Consider the following 20,129-nt stretch of genomic DNA (forward strand, 5'->3'; position numbering starts at 1 on the left):
ACTTACGTAATGTTTTTTGTTTGTGCATTACTGACCTTTGCAGTTATTGCAGCATGTAAACTCATTTAAAACCTGACATCACAGCCATACTACTCGTTTTGACCCACGATATATTTACAAAAAACATTTCTTTTATTACAAGGCGACGAGCAAGCGGCTACTTAAATTCGCCATAACAGCGAAGTAACCGTCACTTATAGACTTCTTCCTTTCTCAGATGCGTTGCATACTATTTGACATATTAGGCCGGAAAGAGAATTTTTTATCTGTTCTATGTTTTTCTACGATATATGTATACATTTTAATTAATCGTACCGTTATTAAGGTAAAAGAGGTTCCTAATCAAATTATTATTATTAAATAATAAGGTAGCGAGCGAGCACTTTTAACATGGCAAGCTGTAATGCGGTGTCAGGGCAAATTTAATAAGTCTGCAGCTGTTACTATGAAACCGCACAACATTACGTATGGAACTCTTGTATATTATACTAACTCATTGTCAGTCCCCTAAAGGCCATAGCGTGAAGATAAACACGCTTTTACTATTTATCGAAGAACTAATAAAAGCTGACTTGTAGGTGTCAAGTTTTATAGTTTCCGAAGGCAAATAAGCAAACCTAAATTCGCCCAAATAGCGAAGTAACCGTTGCCCATAAACATCAATGCTTTGATTACCTTATAATCCTAACCATATGTTTTCTGTCATACTAAATTTAGGGAAAGAACTATAGGGAAATGACCATGTGTTTTAGTGTGTGAGCATCGCCAGTGGAAATGCACACTAAAATAAATGTATGCTATCGTTTGCTCCTACATCATGTAAATGTAATACCAATAATAGATATCAAGTTTGGCAGAAGTACGAAGACAAAACACGTGTCTCCATCTATTATCTTACAAAGTCTATTGTCATGTCTAGTGCAGCTCTCGAAACTTCAGTTGCAGATAAGGTAGTGTAAGTAAAGAGGATTACATAAATAATATGTAGATATATAGACATAATGTGTAACATATACACGTTCAATAGCTAGTTTTAAGCGAGGATTTTATTCGATGAAAATTCAAAACAAACCCATCTCCGAATATTAAACATAAAGAATGGCTACCTTTTCTCTTACAAGTTTTAATTGCGTTCATCGAGACAAGTACCAGCTCACCTACATACCCGATACGGTGGCTCAAAAAAAAGTAAAACCAAGACGCGTTGCCCGTAAACAGATATCATCGCGACTTTCCCTCGCCGCAAAATACGCGCGTTTACCTCCAAATAGGGCTGCCAAATGTCAATAAAAGTGGATTCAATACTAAAAAACAAAACACAATCAATTAAATTACCATTTTTGTGAACCCTTGATTCCTTGTCGGAAGACGAAGAAAACTATTTCCCTAGGTCCTTAGCAGCCAACGACATCTAGTGACTTGTATCATAACACACTAACCCGAAAACATTCAAATAACCGAGACTACCAAAACCGAGAATTCGGGTTAAACTCAAAGAAGTTACAACCCTATCGAGTAGAGCCGAGCATTCGACGTACGTTTGCTTCTTGTAATATAAACAACTTCATTAAGCACTACCTGCGCTTGAAAGGAAAGTATTCATCCGCACATGATCATCTCGTTTCTATTGCAAAGATCTTGGACGCAAATATATAATTCATTCGATCTACAGATTCCTCCTAAAATAAAACCAATACTTTGGAGTCAACAATCCAAGTGGAAGACGACAGACAATATAACATTTAAAGGTTATCTATCTTCTATACTAATATAAAGAGGAAAGATTTGTATTTTTGTATGTATTGAAATAACTCAAAAATTACTGGGCCGATTTTTAAAATTCTTTCACCGTTAGAAAGGTAATTTATCTGTAACATAGACTTTGTCTAAATTGTCAAATTTAAAATTGTCTAAATTCATGCGGCGAAGTCACGAGCAACAGTTAGTATATAATACAATCCATAAGTAACTACTCTGCATTCATTTGTGTACAGTGTTTCTAGTACCATATGCAAGTTTTTATGATAACCACAATACACGAAATCCTTGCAATTTTACCTGTTGCCTTGTTTTCGTAGATTTAACTTTACATTAAACGAAATAAAGAAAATTTTGATAATTCAGATTTATTTCATTTAGCTGTCTAGATGAAAGTCGAAGTCATAGTGCATTTGAGTATTAAATTTATTTTGTTTTTTAATAATTATTTCTTTTAGGTCACTTCTTTAACAGTATTTACAGACAAGGTAAACTAGGCGACATCTAATTTATCAGTTGAATATGTAATATTGAAAATGTAAAGGTAAAGATTTTTTTATATTATAAACATCTCCATTTATTGCAACTTAACTATAAGAGAACAGAATATTTGATAGAAAATACATGCATTGTATAATAAGTGGGTTAACAATCGAACACTCCGGGGCAAAAGGATATTACGCGAAGATTATTAAAAATAAATATAAATAGACCGAACACGTACAATACAGAACAGAAATCTTGCGTATGAGAGAGGCCTCTATTTTTACTATGAGCTGAACCAAATCAAATTTTAAACATTTTAAACAAGTCAACCTGAACTTTTCATTAAATTTCGTGTATGAAAACATTTCTAGAACATCAACTGTCTATGTTCTTAATGAAATTTAAGAACATAGACAGTTGATGCATTTACAGCATTTTCAACGAGTGTTTACTAAAGTTGTACAAAACAAAACTTAAGTTTTATTTGGAACAATGTATAAACTTCTCATGGACAGAAAGAAAAAAAATTGTTTTAAGACCTATTCGATAAACATGTACATAATCATAGCAAATAAACCGATGCAAGTTGTGTTATTCTGTGTTAATTTTATTACTCTTTTAGTATTTAAAAAGAATATAAAAACGATACAGGATTGCTTGTTGCTCGCAAGACTCTTCTTTTTTCTTTCGTTTCATAGCGATGGTAATGATTTTCTTCAAGTTCTAGATTCTTCTATATCTTCTATATAGTGGAAGACTAGAGAACAACTGAGATACCACCAGCTGTGTTCACTCGACCTAATTCCCGAGAGAGCACAGCGTGGCACCCGGTCGTTCAATAGCCCGAAGATCTTGCACAGAAGTCATGATGCCGTAGACCAGCTAAATAAGCCAAAAAATCATAGACAACTAATTAAAGTTCTGTACGGACTGTAAAATATGAAATTGTAAGTTGTTTTTTTTAACTTTATTCATGTTATTTTAATCAAATAAATAAACGTACTTATTTAAATGAAAGCAAAAGAAAACAAATACATAAGTAACATTTTATGCAAGATTTTATGAAAACAAGAGAAAGTAGGTAAAAGCGACCTCTATGAAGTAAAAGGTAGACAGAGCCATCTGTGTTCCCTGCTATACAATATGATTAAAACTCAGGCATTAGGTTTCATTTCTCTTTCACTATTTTCCAACAGATGGCTCTGTTCAACCTGAAATTATTTCTCGTTGAAACTGTACTATAGCTTTTTTATTAATGTATTTAATTATATAATACGATAATTATACTATTTCAAACACATAAATATTCAAAATATTATAATAGATATCGCAAAGGATATAAATCGGACCGTTTATTCACATTTTTGAGTGTTAGAGCATCGATAAAATAATACGATGCGCTAAAACCACAATGACTTGACAAGACGGTTATAAAATTAAACGATAGTGTTAATTACAAAATACTTACATGCTAGTTTTCATAATACAATGAAGTCGTTTATATTTTTTTTAAAACCGCTTACCAAGTTTCAGAACACGTCCTAAAGAAGTGACCTTATGGAAGGCTAGGCTATATTGTTGTTCAAAAAATCCAACTCGATGCACTTTATTTTAAGCATGACTTCGATCGACCATTGACATATAAAACAATCACTAAGAACTGATATGCGTATAAAGAAAACAGGCTTACGAATGAGTCCACAAATCGAACACCACTAAGGTAACCATCCAAGGTATCGCAAAACTGGTTTCAAAAACAAAACAAAACCACACCGTCATCCTTCACCTAAAGAATCTGACCTATATACCTACTTATAAGCTAAAACTGTCGTGGTATTTGATGGGGAACGGTTTGAAAAATTCGCGAAGGAACGCTAAAAGAGGGGCCGGAGGGGGGACCGCACAGGGGACGCGTCCTCCCCGCGCCGCGCCCCTCACACCGCCACACGTGCCAACCTTGACCTTGAGACGCACACATATACCCTACTGCACTTGTCAGGCGTTGAGTTTTGCTCGGAATGGTTTTATTAAGTTTTTCGATATTTTTAATATTTACAATGAATCTAATAATGGTTTTTCTTGTAAGATTTTTGACACTGAAACCTATTTAGAGATTGCCTACTTTTTTTTAAAATGCTTTTGTGTTTCTTTTGCAATTTAGAGGATCTTGTAGTAAGTAGAAGCAATTATCAATACAATATAAATACGTTAATAGATAATTTCCAATAAACACTTGGAAAATAATTATTTAGTTAAAGAAAAGATTTGAGAAAAGCGATTTCCGAATTGCTATACGTTACGAATTGCGATAGTTTATCTAATCTTGAAAATTACTAAAATATCGTCATAGGCTGAAATCGTTAAGTTTTGTTGTAAATCTTAATACGAAAATTCGTGTTAAGAATTAAATAAATATGTAAGACAAAAAAATATGAACAGTTTTTCACAAATTGATTAAAGAATTGAATAAAATAGAGGTCATTTATAAACATAGAAAGACCATTGTAATCATCAAACTAAGTAACGATATCTCAATATCTGGTACATTTACCTTTATTATTATTATTAACAAAGGTAAATGTACCAGATATTGACAGTTTAGTGACAAACATTCCGCTGATAGCATTTCGTTCAATGCAAGCCGCTTTAAAATTCGGATGACGCGAAACCTAAACCATTTACATCAATGTATTAAATAACAATAATAATGTACATTATCGCATATAAAGTTAACAGTTATTAAACAGGAAAAACATAGCTCTTTATCGAAACGGGCGACATTCTGTGCATTCAATACGTGACAGCCCTATCGGGCTGGTATCGTCACGCGTTTTGTTATGGTAAATTAAACGAGATATAAACTCACCTCGTTATGCTATCTGCCGGCAATCAGCCAGTGCCTGAAATAAAAAAAAGGATTTTAAACATACAGCTGAAGCTCTTTGTATTTTTTTCTAGTTTTTTTTAGTAAAGGAAAACGGGGACTTCCAAAACTAAAGACAAATGACGATCGTTAGTGTTGACAAAAAATGTATGTCGATTCATTTGACATTTACTTATTTGTAATTATAAAAAAAGTTTTTTTAATAATAATCCTAGCACTTTCTCTAATTATTACAAAGAAATATTAAAACATTCCTTCAAAAACATAGTTGCACAAAAACTGTATGACTCGATTCAGAGTTACACATGACTTACAAATATAGCACAGACTGTAAGTACGTTTGAATGCACAAGTCCCACCCAACTGACTCACTGACTGACTCGTTCATGCGTCTTTTTATTGTTTTTCAGTAGGTAACAGAAAATACCTATGAATGCAATAGTTTCTTTAATATCTATACTAACAATTTAAAGGGAAAGACTTTTTTTATGTATTGAAATAACTCAAAAACTACTGTTTCGATTTAAGAAATTCTTGCACCATTAAAAAGCTACTTTAGCAGTGAGTAACATACGCTATGTTTTTACTCTTTTTCTTAATTTCACGAGGAGGAAGTCGCGAGCAACAGCTATCTATAGTAATTTTAGAGACAGGATAATTGTGACGTTCAATATTTTACGATAATTTAAAAACGATGGTCACCTTATATACAACTAGCTTTTACCTGCGACTCCGTCCGCGTGGAATATAATAAATCAAAAGTGAGTAGCCTATGTTTTCTTCCTGACTATCCTCTACATCTATACCAATTTTTTTTTCGGGATCCGTCCACCCCTTTAGGTTACAAACTCTAACAAACATCCATCCATCTAAGCTTTCATAATATGCTATGATGTAAGCTTCAAATTATATTAAGTAATTTTTAGTTTTTGTAGAAATCTATGATTTTTTATTATCTATACTTTAATATTTTTAAATATCCTTTGTTAGTCAGTAAAAATGTAGCGGGAATTCTAAATATAGCCATAAACGATCGCTAGTACTTGGTTTTGCGTCATCTGCCCACGCTTGGGGGGTTTAGGAAGGGGTTCGGGTGGGGAAGGATTTGCGCATGCCCGCTCGAACACCCACACTGGATAATGTCAAAGGGCACTCCCGGGGAGACCTGGATGCCTAGAACCCGGGCTGAGCTAAATTGATTTACACGGCCCGATTGCGTAACACGAAGCACTTCGATATACAGATAAAATATACGTAAAACGGCAATATTATACGGCAATTTGTTGGAATAATTAGTTTATATTTTATTTGTTGTGTTTTTATAACCTGTTTACAGCTTAGTTGGGATTAGAAACATGAACCATAGATAAAAGATGTGTTAAAGACAGTCCGTGTTGATGAAAATATTTTAATATCAACTTACATGTGCGTAATATCCTAAATGTGTAGAAATATTCACATAAACATATCAATCATGCCTTATCTTAAAATTATGTGTAAAACCACGTGTTACGGTTTACACCACGATGATTTAAGAAACTGCCTCTGTCTCAAAAATTGGTTAGTCTGTATGCAATCACATGTTTTTGACTACTAATTCATGCTATCAGCGAATACGTGACTATGATTTTTGTCTAATGTTTTGTAAATTTGTACACATTCACGTTATTCTTTTATTTACAGACTAGATTTCGCCCGCGACTCCGTCCGCATGGAATTAAAAAAAAAAACAAAAGTAAGTAACCTATGTGTTCTTCCAGAGTTTTTTTTATAAGAAAAGCGGGCAAACGAGCAACGGATCGCTTGATATTAAGTTATCCGACGCCCATGAACATCCGCAATGCCAAGGGTACTGCAGATGCGCTGCCGGCCTTTAAGGGAGGAGTAAGCTCTTTTCTTGAAGGCCCCTAAGTCGTAACTGTTTGGAAATACCGCTGAGGACAGAGTGTTCCACAACGCGACTGTACGAGGTAAGAATGTACGTGAAAACCTCGTCGTTGTGGAATGCCAACCATCGAGGTGGTATCGATGATATTTGGCACTCTGTCGACTCGTGCGATGACGGAACTCAGCGGCAGGTATAGTTCCAAACAATTCTCTACATCTATACCAAATTACATAAAAATCCGTTCAGCCGTTTAGGCTTCAAACTCTAACAAGAATCCATCCATCTAAACTTTCGCATAAATAATGTTAGTACGATAGACGTTTACTCATTTAAGCATATTATTACTACAAACAAAAATCTTAACTATATATTATTGGTTTGTACAACATTACGTTTCACACCTTACATAACAAATCGTGTTAACATTGTCAATGTTGTATTATAATCTAATAATAAAAGTGGGGGCCCGGTAGAGTGGAAATCCGATAGTGTGGTAATGCTAAGGCCGGTCGGCGATATCGTGAGAGTATCATGTTCAATGTTACTACGCTAGTGTTGTAATATCCGGCTTCCACTTTGTCTTGATTTGATATACAGCGGGTTTCAAAAACATACGACAAACCGATCAAATAATACGCCACGTCAAATCAAATAATGTCTATCGGTCAAATATTACTACGAAATGCACACTAATCGACATCGGAATTTAACTAATTTTTAGTTAACGTATCAAGTTTCTTCTCATTTAAGATGGTGTTACATATCTAAATGTTTTTTAAGTATTCGGTCGTATGAGATTAATAAAAAAAAATCTTTGGAAAAATCCAAAATTATTGTAAACAATTTTTATTTAGTGATCGAGATGGTTTGCAAAATTTTTTTACCTGACCGTCTTAACGTTTTCGTTGTCGTCGTACGTTTATTGCGCATAGTTTTTACGTATGTGGGCTTGTTAAGTTTCGATTGTTACCACTTGGTGCCTAAACGGCTGAACCAATTCTGATGAGTGACATGACATTCTATTCGTGTTCCCCTCTTGAGTGTCATAGTGGGTACAGGCTGTAGTGTTTTTGGTTTTTATAAACTAAAAGTGTTACTTATTTTAGGATATACGCCATCTCTAGTTTATAATTACAATGGTTTTATTTAATGATAGATTATTTCCAACTTTAACAATTACATATTGTTTTGTTAAGGTTAAAAAAACATAACAGACGTGTTATATTTGAAAAAATCTTACTTTGTTATGTCTAGGTGCTGTAACTTCTTACATAGCAATATTATCGCGATAACAAAGCAGTTAGTCATTGCACGAGACAGGAATGATACTGATAGTGGCCGTTTTGCAAAGATAACCACAATTTTAAGATACTTTCCATATTTGCAAATATTTGTCTATAACATATTTATATGATGACATATCAAGTAAAGTCTATTCATTCACATAACATGTTGATTATATTCGTAGAGTTGAGTTTCAGGAACTTTATTAATTTTTCAAAATACTTTTTTTAAAGTGACTAAATAAGACGAAATCACACATAGTGTCATAAATTGACAACAAAGATGAACCAAAGTGTGCCATCTATAAAAGAATAGAAACGCTTCTGACGGCGTATTTCTAACCCCGCCTGCACCATTATGACTACATAAAACGTTCCGTTTTAAATTGCAAGCGAACGTGCAGACGAGTAAAACAGAAATAAATAAGTGTGGTGCAGTTGGCAGCTCTGTTGCTAGGCGCGTTCAAGGTCTGCCCGGCCCTGGCCCTGCCCCTCTCTGCCCCCCGCCGCGCGTCCCCCTCGCCGCATGTGCAGTGCGCAAGCTGCATTCGTCCGTGCACAAAAGCCGCACACGGCGCTCGCAAAATGGCGCGTGTTTACTAGTGTGCGAGTTACAAGATGGTCGATTTATGTGATATTCTTAGTTCGACGTACACGTATGTGTATGTGTATGTGTATGTGTATGTGTATGTGTATGTATGAGATTAAGAAATATATGGAAACTGCCGTGTTACGCAATATCCGTGATGCACGCATGCATGTCAGTTGCTAGGCAACGGCAACCGGATATAAATCATTATATTTTATTATGACGTCAGACTATATGTTAAGTATACGGCTAGAGAATGGACATGTTATGGAGAGATTAAAGTTATAAGAATGAATGTGGATGGTTTTAAAGGAGAGGGGGGCAAAGAAAGTATGGATGAATACTTGAAAGTGGATATGAGTAAGGAGTCAAATCAGACAAGGATTAAAAGACATAGAAAACTGGTATTATGTACTAAAGAAAAACGGTAGGGGATCAAACTTTATGATATAATGTTGACAAATAACTAAAAATATTTTAGTATCAAATACGATAAAAGTGTCAATGACCTATTGAATAAATTTTGGCGCAGGTTAGTGAATTTATCGAACATAAATATGATTCTATGAATATAAAAGATGGAACTGAATATAATGTCGAATAATACTCCAAAAAAGTTAAAACAATCATTTTATTGTTATGATTAAATGTGCCTGTAATCAAATAGACTTTAAATTAAATGAACGAATAGATTTTTAAAATGTAGGGTCAGTATAACACGTGGACACAAACGAGGGAAATCCCAAGTGGAAAAATGATCTCATCATGTGTGGTTTAATATCACTGGAAATGTTTTAGCCTATAGCTTTATTAATAACGATTATTTATTATTAGTAACATTTATGTGAAATATTAATCTAAGGTTTTAGAAAAAAATAATTGTTACCTAACAGTTTATGTAAGTACTAGCTTTCGCCCGCGACTCTGTCCGTGTGGTATTAAAAAAAAAAAACAGAATGTGACTATGTGTGCTTCCAGACTATCCTCTACATCTATACCACATTTCATCGAAACCTGTTCAGCTATTTAGACTACAAACTCTAACAAACATCCATCCATCCATCTAAACTTTTTCATTTCAGTCAGGCACAAAAAAAATAGTTTCGATCACCTGATTATCAATGAATGTAATTTGTCATAAAAGTTCACCCAACATAAATGATAAAGGCGTCTTATATCTTCTGCAATATTTTTACACGTGCTCATTCGTTTGACTCCGCTGTGACTAATGCGAACGTTGTAAATAAACATTACACAGTCCGCCATATTGTCCGCCATGTTACCGACGAGACGTCAATGTGACGCGCCTATCAGCTGATACTAGGATGACAATATGGATTAAGAAAAGTAGGACACTACTATTAAAATTAAATAGAATTGAGACATAATGAATCTAATATGTAACAACGTTATTAATAATTTTGCTTCAAGAGAAAGTTACGTTAAAATTGTTATATAAGATGTTATTGTCCAAACAACTTTAAATATTTTACACTGTCGTCCAAGTTTTTCGAAATTGGATACACCGGGAATTGTGTTTATATATTATTAGTATTATTAAAGTGCATTCTTATATTATCATCAGTCAAGCTCATTAAACGTCCCCATTGAGGCGCTCGTAACCTACCCTAAGTCAAACAATGTGAAATTGCTGACGGCTTACTCCATGAACTATTCATAACCGAGGTTCTAATTTTAGTTCACAGTAATGAAACAATGAAATAGGTTTTATACACATGCCAAGATCGTTATTGAATTTCGGATGTTGACAGAAATGTAAACGTCATCTACCTGTCCTTATCCCACTCAATAAGGTAGGCACACAAAGTTTTCGTCCTCCATATCGATCTATCTTCCGTAATAATTTTCCCGTTTCTTACAAAACTTGTGTTTAAAAAAGATCCTTACTGAGCACAAGGCTTCTAACCTCTCGATTAGAATCATAAAAGACCGGGGAATTGTGATACCAATTTTCGTCTGCGAATGAACTATTTCTTTTAAAATATAGTTTAGCCTAGGGTGACAATAACTTAGACAAATTAAAATTCAGTTTAGGTTTCTATCAGTAAATGAATCCTATAGATAAATTAAAATATAATTTTTGTTCAAGTGGTTAACCTTGCGCTGCGTTTATGACTACAAAATGAGATCGAAAATAAAAACTTCGCATTTTGCAGCAGTGTATCAATTGTAACGCAATGACGCACGTAACAGATACTTTAAACAATATAGATATATCTTAATGATATTAAACGAGATCTGATTTAATGTATGTGTTGTATTGGATAATTGTTATGCAGACACCGCGAGCGCGAGTTCAAGGTAAAGCTATGATGTGGGAGGCCACGAGCCGAACGTATGTGGAAAAATATTTCCTTTTGTATAACTATTATGTTTTATATTTATTTAATTTTGATAAATATTTTTTTCTTTTTACAGGACATGTTATAATGTCGTTCAATGTGTTTTATTTTTTACAATGTAAAATAACCATTAGACACGTACGTTCGTGTATAAACAAATCACAATGACACATAGAGCGGAAATAAATATGTTACTTGTCATTTAAAATTCTTAATTTATTTATTCTCAATAGGATGAATCTCATCTAACAAGAATAATGTTAGTTATTAGTGTGGAAGGGTACACCGGTAGAGGTAGACCTAGAAAGAGATGAATGGATCGCGTAAAAGGTTATATGATAAAAAAGGGAGTGATGACTGAGATGACGTATGATAGTTATGTTGAGGATAAAAACCTAGTGCGTCGATAATACGGGAGTAGGCTAAGGAGAAAGAAGTTGATGATTTGTTACTCAATGGAATTTTAACTTGGTTTTTAAATTTAACTTTAAACGGAACAGAAATAATTTTAGTTGGCTTAAAGAATTTTTTTGGGACACATTTATAACATGGTCACTCTATCAATCAGGGTTTTAATAGTCTGTAAAGTGGTTGAATATTCTTTATATTTATATTATATTTATGTAGTTAAGTCATGTGATTATAATTCATAACAGTACTATTCTAAATTACAATCATTAATTCCTACAAAATTACGTCTTTCCAAAGTTTGCTTATAATTGGCATGTTAGCAATCTCATTCTTGTGTTTGTACTGAAATCTACTTCAGCTTTTTAAGGTTTCATTCCAATGAAACGTTTTGAGATCTAAAATTAACTCTTCGTTTATACTAGTCGTTTATATAATGATTTCAATATGGAATAAATACTAATAAAAAAATAATATGTTATTAGTTTAAAATAAAAAGACTTTGTTATTGTCAAAATGCAGTTTCCTAATAAGAAATCGTCTTTAAAAAGAACAAATTAAAAAATATACATCTAAATATTCATAGAAGTATTATTTCCTCATATTTTTTCTCATATCTTCAATGTAGGCAGATCATAGGTATTATTGTTAGATTGAACATTTAGCAAGAACGTAAATAATAACTCGAAATTGCATTTGCACAATGTTTAAAATTCTGTTTTCATACGATTATTTACGCAGGAACCAATGAATTGTAAGTTAGCATTCGTAGCCCAGTTAGCTGGCTAGGCAACGAGTCTGGGATCACCCGATTGCCTTGAACTCGTCACTTGGACATTTTTTGCGGACCGTCTCGAACAGGATACGAGCATTTCGGTTTTAATCTCGGGCCCTTTGTCGTTTTCTTGATGCCCTTGATACTCTATACGAAAGTTTAGACAACAATTTTGAAATTCTGAAGTTGATCTCGCGTAAAACTATGTGCAATCTCTTGATTAACGAGTTTTTAATTGTGGTAGAAGAACGGAAGGGCAGGGGGGGGGTGTTAAAGAGGCCAGTATGTACAGGCAACACATGAAATTATCAGATCCAATCAGAGACCATCAAAGCAAAATAAAGACTACTATCTTGTCTGGTTCCATGAAGGTACTTACTACGTTATTTTTTTCTAGATAGAGATATATTCTAACAATCCTTTTACAAACTTGCCTGTCTCGTATTCTATGTTCCAAATATCAAAATGGCGGATAAATTGCTCATTGAGATGAATAGCTATGTACCCACAAAAAAATGTACAAGGCTAATACGAATGTCGGCATAAACTAAAAGAAATACCTATGAATTAGTTTCTCAAATTAATAATGATTTTCCCTTCTTGCCGAGTCTTCGTCCATCCGTAAAATAACTCACGTTTTAATATGACGTCCTTAATAGTCTATTACCATACATATTATGAAATATTGAACACTTTGTCATAATCACTATACACACTATAGATATAGACAAAACTAAGACAAAGTCAACAAGATTTCATCTATTGGTTGTCTATCTAATGCCTAAAACAAATATGGCTACTGCTATAACCTAACGTCATTGAAGGTTTTCCTCAAATTGCCACATTTCAATATTAAAGTCTTTAAAGCGTGAAATAACCACCAACGCTAAAATAGTTCCTTGTTGATGGAAATTTTGAACAACATCAGTCAGTTATGGTACTTACCGGATGGGGCGGTGCGTTTATGAAAATATTGCATAATCTTGGGCCGCGTCCGACGCGCTACCGTCAGCAAATCACATGGTGTGCACCAATCTTTACACGTTTTGTTGGCCGCCATTGACACCGTCTATGAACTTATCTGGAGGACTATTGGGCCGTATCAGTTTAGTGTTGTTGCGGAAGTATGTGATTGAAGCGCGTCGGTGTGTGTGTATCGAACGTCGGCAAGGCACTGACGGCTGCGAACGGCGGCCGGCGAGCGCTCCTGCATTGCGGCGCGCAGGCGCACTCGCGCGCGCATGACCTTGGCATTGAACTTGGCAATGGGCCGGCGCGGAATCCCCCCGGCAGCGGGGGAGGGGACGCAGTGCACCGGCAGCTGCACCGCTCCTCCCCCGCAGCGCGTCCTCTAGCCTCCCCCGGCGGCGCCGCCCAACTCAACCCTCCTCGCTGCCTTCCAGCTTAATCAATCATATAGGATCAAATCGGTATCTCACCTTTACTAACTAAATGTCAGCTATATTAGGGTTAATTCTACGGAGTAACAGCAAAATAGACACCACCTTTTGTTATGTGTTAGAAATTTTTATATTCTAACCTGCGTGCTCCTAATTCCTAACCTTAACAAACATTCTTCATTTCTATGATACTACTTTCAGTTTGAGACATTCCATTCCTTCTGTTTGATATTATGGTTAAAGCGTTTTCGTTGATTTTATCACTTAAGCCTTAGATTGTTATACCTTCATTATTTTCCTACGTTTTAATCCTTCTCACTACATCTTATTTGGTCTGGTTTCCACGTTATATTCTAAAATAGGCTCGCTAACTAGCTGGTGTCATGATCACGGTAAACAAGGGCGATCTAAAGGTTTGGAAAAAGGGTATCAATGTGGTACTTTTTAAAATGATAATATTGCCGCTTGTTTATCTGATCCCTTTGTAAAACTGTCGAAAAGTGCGTCTATGGATCAAGTACAAGTTAACATTTTTTGTCTAAACTGTTTCCCCCTTCCGTGATACCAGGGTATGTTGAAACATAATTAGTACTTATTAAGTGTAACTTCGTTGAGCCGGTAAGGGAACGGGTTGAGTTCGGCAGGGTTGGGAGGTGTACACGTGCCGGGTGGCGGCGGGTGAGATCGATTCTGCGCATGCGCGCACTCCCGCCGCCCGGCTATATCGAACGAGCAGACCGTTGCATATTGCATTGCACATAAATCAACATTTATGTTACTGTATCATTTCTTATTTTATTGTTTAATTAAAGACAAATTTGTTGGACTTCTCAGCACACAAGACCCTACGTTGCATCTGTTTCCAATATGATTGATGGCTTAATATCTGCTAACTTCGTAACTTCGGTTGCGTCAGAATGCCACGGCTATCTGAATACGTAATTCCATAGCCCGCTGTTGCACCTAAGTATAAAGAGGGTAGGAACTATTGCATGGATCACACTTGGCCAGTTGCGTACCAGTCATTTATTGAGCATTGCTGACTATACTGGCTATGTATGAACCGGGCACATAGTTTTGAATAGGTTGAATTAGTGTCGTATATTTGTCGAAGTCGTAATAACAAAAAAACATATGCCGTTCTAACCATGCCGAAGAAGAGTCTATTAAAAAACGGTGTGATTCTAAATTATAAAAATAGTTCGAAATATTTCAAATTCTATATTAGTTGTTTGCACAAAAAAATTTTTTTGCCTTTATCCGTTCTTAAATCATTGGTCAGATTTTGATAATTTGACATGATGACCTAAAACAGCATTGGGCAAATAAAGGCTGATGTTGACGATAAAGTACCAGCAGCTTGCATACATGTACTAACTACATACTAGTTACATTGACTATGTTTTAAAATACAATGTCATGGTTTTTATACTCCACGTTCATTCTGGTAGTTCTTTGAAAAGGTAAAAACAGCCATTATTCAATACATTACACAAACTGATCGGCATAGAGGCTCGAGTTATTTGCATCGTGACTTTATCTATGTGAAATATTATGAACTCGATAACCCGGCTATCGAAGTAATAAATACTATTTTATCGAATCATACAAGACATGAAAATTGCCTATTTATATTTATAACTAGCTTTCGCCTGCGACTCCGTCCGTGCGAAATTAAAAAAAAGCAATACTGAGTAGCCTATGTGTTCTTCCAGGTTATCCTATACATCTGTACCAGATTTCATCGAAATCCGTTCAGCCGTTACGGATACAAACTCTAAGAAACATCCATCCATCCATCCACCCATTCATCCAAACTTTCGCATTTCTAATATTAGTTAGATTAGATGTTACGACTAAAGATGCAATATGTGTAGTACAAGTAAACAATTTAAAAATTATGAATGTATATTTAAGGCTAATAGTGAACGAATATAGACTTAAGAAGTAATAGTTTTGCTTTATTCAATCGTTTATAAAAATTCGACAACTAACTCACGGTTAACAATATTTTTTTCAAACATCTGCTTTAACAATTACATTGCTATGCTTCTTCGTCAATCAAAACACCCAAAATCTTACGTTAGTACGAGTTACGAAAGTACAAATATTCCCTCTTGATAATATCTTTATAAATGATTCATTCAAAGCAAATACCAATTATTCTTAGAAGTAAAGCTAAAATAACGTCAGTTCAATTTCTTTTCCAAGTATTCGTAAGACAAGTTAAGTAATTACGTAAAATAAGAAGTTTTCTCGGTAGAAAATAAATGGAAACCTACACCCACGCTTCCTTTCATATTTAAGGGTCTTGTTCCCAACATTTCGATCTCAAGTCTTCTTAAAGGTCAAAGGTTTTGCACGCTTGTTTCAAACGCGAGCAAATAGAAATACTTATACGTAAGTCAAGCGGAGTACATTTCGTAAGTTTTGTAAATTAGGCTTTGACGTAGGTAAGGTTGTGTGGGTGAGGTATTTTTATAGCAATTTGTTGCGTAATTTGTCGCTAGGTGTCTCTTGGTAGCAAAAGTTGTGTACATTACTGTAGTGTTGCAATTTAATTAATTACTAAATTATCATTAGATTAGAATCGTTCATTTTTCCTTGTGACTCTTAACGTTTCTTATTCAAACTCAACTATGCACTCGATTCTGAGTGTGGCAGCGTGCAAATTAGCTGGTTATTATCGGAAGTGGCAACCCCACCTTTGTAGGGTTGCCACTTTAGATAATAAAATTATACATTTGCAAGATGCTTGGCGTAACAATTTTTTTTCGCATTATATCTCAATTCGAGATACGAAATAAAGATTTTGAATGTAATTGTTAGTTACTGGCCATTAATAAAAACATGTTTCGATTCACATTTATGTAGAACGAGATAAGATTTAAATAAACAAAGAGGGAGGTTTAAAAAATAAAAATAGCTTTATAATTTGAACATTATACGATGTCTGTGCATATCTCGTGGCTATCGTTGTCACGTAGCCTGCCTACAAACTGCAGCTTTGTCAAGGTAGAGGACACTAGCCCACAATTTGTTTGATTTATTATATCTACTGAATATGTCATATATTTTTTAATACAAGGGTAGCGCACACGAAGTAGTTTTAAACAAAATATTTTGCTGACGTCCAGCTGACCAAGAACAAGTACGAATGAAATTAATAAATATTTAATAAGAATTCGAAGCTATCGTTACGTCTGGCATGAAAAGGAGTAGTATATCAAAAATCATTTTTAAGAATAAATAATAATTATTAAACTTCCATAGTTCAGTGAATACACAAACTAGAATTTTAAGTTAAACAGGTAAAATCTACCTCTCGTAGAGATCAGAACTTAATTGAAGGATCTCATTTATAAATTACGTATTGTAAAGCTTTTTCTTTGATATAAATTTTCAAACAGCCACCCTGTATAATGCAATCCAAACTTTATGCCGGCTCGCGAGATCGCACGAGATGTACACAATACTATTAGGTCGACTAGACATAAAAGAGGTGAAGGCGAGTAACATGATCATCATTACCCGTCTATATCAACATCTTCCCATCGTAGAACCACCATCCCATCTACGCAATCGTGGGCTCCTAACGAGCCGCAATAAAGTTTGAATATTCCAATACCGTATCTGTCGAGTTTTTGCGGCGGGGGTGGCAGGTTGGCAGTGGGTGTTGGGGTGATAGAGGGTAGGCAGGTAGGGCGGGTGAGTGGGGGGTGGGCGCCGGGTATGAGCGGGCGTGGGCGCCCTTGTCCTTGCGGGAATCGATAGGCGCGCGCCCTGACGAGCTCAGCTGGGTTATATATGTAAACACACACCAAGTGCTAAATGTCGACGCTTATATTTTTATGACATACGATTGTACCCGAGTCTCGTTTAAAACTACCACAGATGTTATAATGCAGTATGAGATGTCATATAAACAAAGAGTAACTGTTACCTTTCACTACCGAAACACAAGGAGGAAAACTCGAAAAAAGAGAACAATATTTCTTTAACCTACTACGATGAAGCCTTAGTAATAGTTTAGGTCAGCAAAAAAATCGGCTTCAAATTTGCCTCAAGGTACGTTATGTATGGTATTATTTTATGAGTTTAATAAGATGTCAACGTACAGGAAGTGACTTGTTAGAGTTTACGGCCACTAGAAAGGGGATATATAAATGTCACGTGATGTCCCACCAATACCGCTCTTCTCGCAAATCGTAAAACTCGACTAAATACATTATTACGTCAATATTAAAAGGAGGCTTTTAGTGCTGTCAACTATGAGTACGCCCTAACCTACTATATCAAGGTTTGTGTACGAATGTCGTTGGATTGTCAGTGCAAGTTTTACGATGGTAAGTAATTGAAACCCAAGAAGAAATAAATAAATTGAATTAAATGGTATGATAAAGTGAGAAGCCGTGCCGACTGTACTATACACTACAGCAATCTCGGTCAACAAATGCCACTGTGACGTCATAACTGGTTCTTCGTTCACGAGACAAAAACGCGCCAGTCACATGAGATAGAAAAAAATTGTTGAAACTGTTAATAAAAAATTTAATATCTGTTTTAATAATAGGGGGGATTTAAGTTGTAACATTAGTTACTTTAATTAAAATATTAATAACTTTTTTTTTTAATATTGAACATTCGATCAAAATATATTGTTTAAATTAAATACTCATATTTTAATGTTTTTAATTCGTATGTCATGTTAATGTTACTTATTTTATGAAAGTAAAAACAAAAACCCAATCCAAAATACTGAAATCAATAATCAAATTGACTTTCTAATATTTCTTAATCTGGTCATAAATGTCGGGTACAGCCAGCAAAAATAAAAAAAGATATGACAGATAATTTTAAATAGGTACTGGCTGGTAGGAGTGACGCTTTTTTTTATTTCGCCAGCAAACATGGCGGCGATAGACAACAAAAAGAGGTCGCATTCGGTACAACTTTAGTATCGAACATGAGATTCCTCATCGGGTGAATAACCTAGACGTAATTATATTTCTGCGAATCGCAGTTGGATAGTTTTGAACTTTTAACTACAAGCTTTATTTGTACTATCTTGGACGATCTAGAACATTAAAATATTCTACCAAGAAAAAAATAAGCGCCGAAAGTAAAAAGATTTCGGGTATTCACGTTCGAAATTATTCCCGCACTAACTGGTTAGGTTCTTTCTTAGCTTTTTGGTGTAAAATAACCGTGAATTTCCACTGACGTAAGACTGATATACAAATAATACATTTGTATATCATTCCTATTATTCTATTTAAGAAGACAGATGTTTCTGTACATGCTTTTTGGCAGTGGAAACAAAGAACACAGTCAAGGCGGTCAATTAATCGTAAAACCGTAAGATGCAGAATTAAGTACTCGTACCAGTCTGCATGACCGGATAAAAAACCCCGATTTTTTTTTATTAAGCGGCGTTAAAATCGCAGGACTACTCGGCGTAGAAAACACGGTGATGGCAAATATGCCGAAGACCAACATTCACCTTGGGCAAAGCAAAGAAATAAAAAATATTATGTGCAATTTTGTATGGTAATATATAATAAATCACATTTATTTTCCGATAAAAATATTACGAAGTTCTTGCATAATCGATTCTCAAATCGTTGAGAAAGGGTGATAGGAAAAGGTCTTCGAGAGTCAGGTATAAACACCAATATCTGACCATTTAACATTTGAAACCGATGTAGTTTTTTTGTTTGTGGGCGTTAGACCGGGTTCGGTCGATAGAGGGGGTGAGCAGAGATGGGACGCCTACGTACATCTACCTCCCCGCATCCCACACCTCTCGCAGCTTCCCCTGACCTACATAGAGGGGGGTAGCTACGCTTGCGTACATCGCTTCCATAAAGATCTCGATAATAGAATACATTTTGATTTGAAAATACTTAATTCCAAATAGGAGCGTTCCTGGTATCCGCCATTACGTGTAGCAGGCAGGTATGACTTTAATATATCTAGCTATCTTTTGTCCGCGATTTTGTCAGTGTGGAGTTTAAAAAAACGATTCCATCGAAATTTGTTATGCTGCTATGGAGATACAAATTGACAAACATTCCATCTGTATTTCGCAATTATAATATTAGTGTGAAGTGAATATAAATAAATTTACATGGATGGCTAATAGGACTATGTTATTTTATATTCATGATTATTTTCAATACAAGATAATTTTTAAACGATAATCATAGAAAATATACCTGCTGTTGCCCACGACTTTGTCCGCGTGGCGTTTAAAAGTTCCAAACTTACGTTTGCCTCTTTTTACACGATAAAT

General features: G+C 35.0%; 1 long non-coding RNA gene across 2 annotated transcripts in view; it reads right to left on the reverse strand.

Moving 5' to 3' along the window:
- The window catches only part of LOC106101109, a 31,476-nt gene extending 17,835 nt beyond the window's left edge, over nucleotides 1-13,641 (reverse strand). For both annotated transcript variants that reach the window (XR_001225487.1, XR_001225486.1), the window contains exons 1-2: nucleotides 13,380-13,641; nucleotides 5,111-5,144 (exon numbers count right to left, since the gene is read on the reverse strand). This is a non-coding gene — a long non-coding RNA (uncharacterized LOC106101109). The remainder of the gene's footprint in view (nucleotides 1-5,110; nucleotides 5,145-13,379) is intronic.
- Between the last annotated feature and the right edge of the window lie 6,488 nt (nucleotides 13,642-20,129).

This window comes from Papilio polytes, unplaced genomic scaffold (assembly GCF_000836215.1).
Source record: "Papilio polytes unplaced genomic scaffold, Ppol_1.0 DF824024.1, whole genome shotgun sequence".
Classification (NCBI taxonomy): domain Eukaryota; kingdom Metazoa; phylum Arthropoda; class Insecta; order Lepidoptera; family Papilionidae; genus Papilio; species Papilio polytes.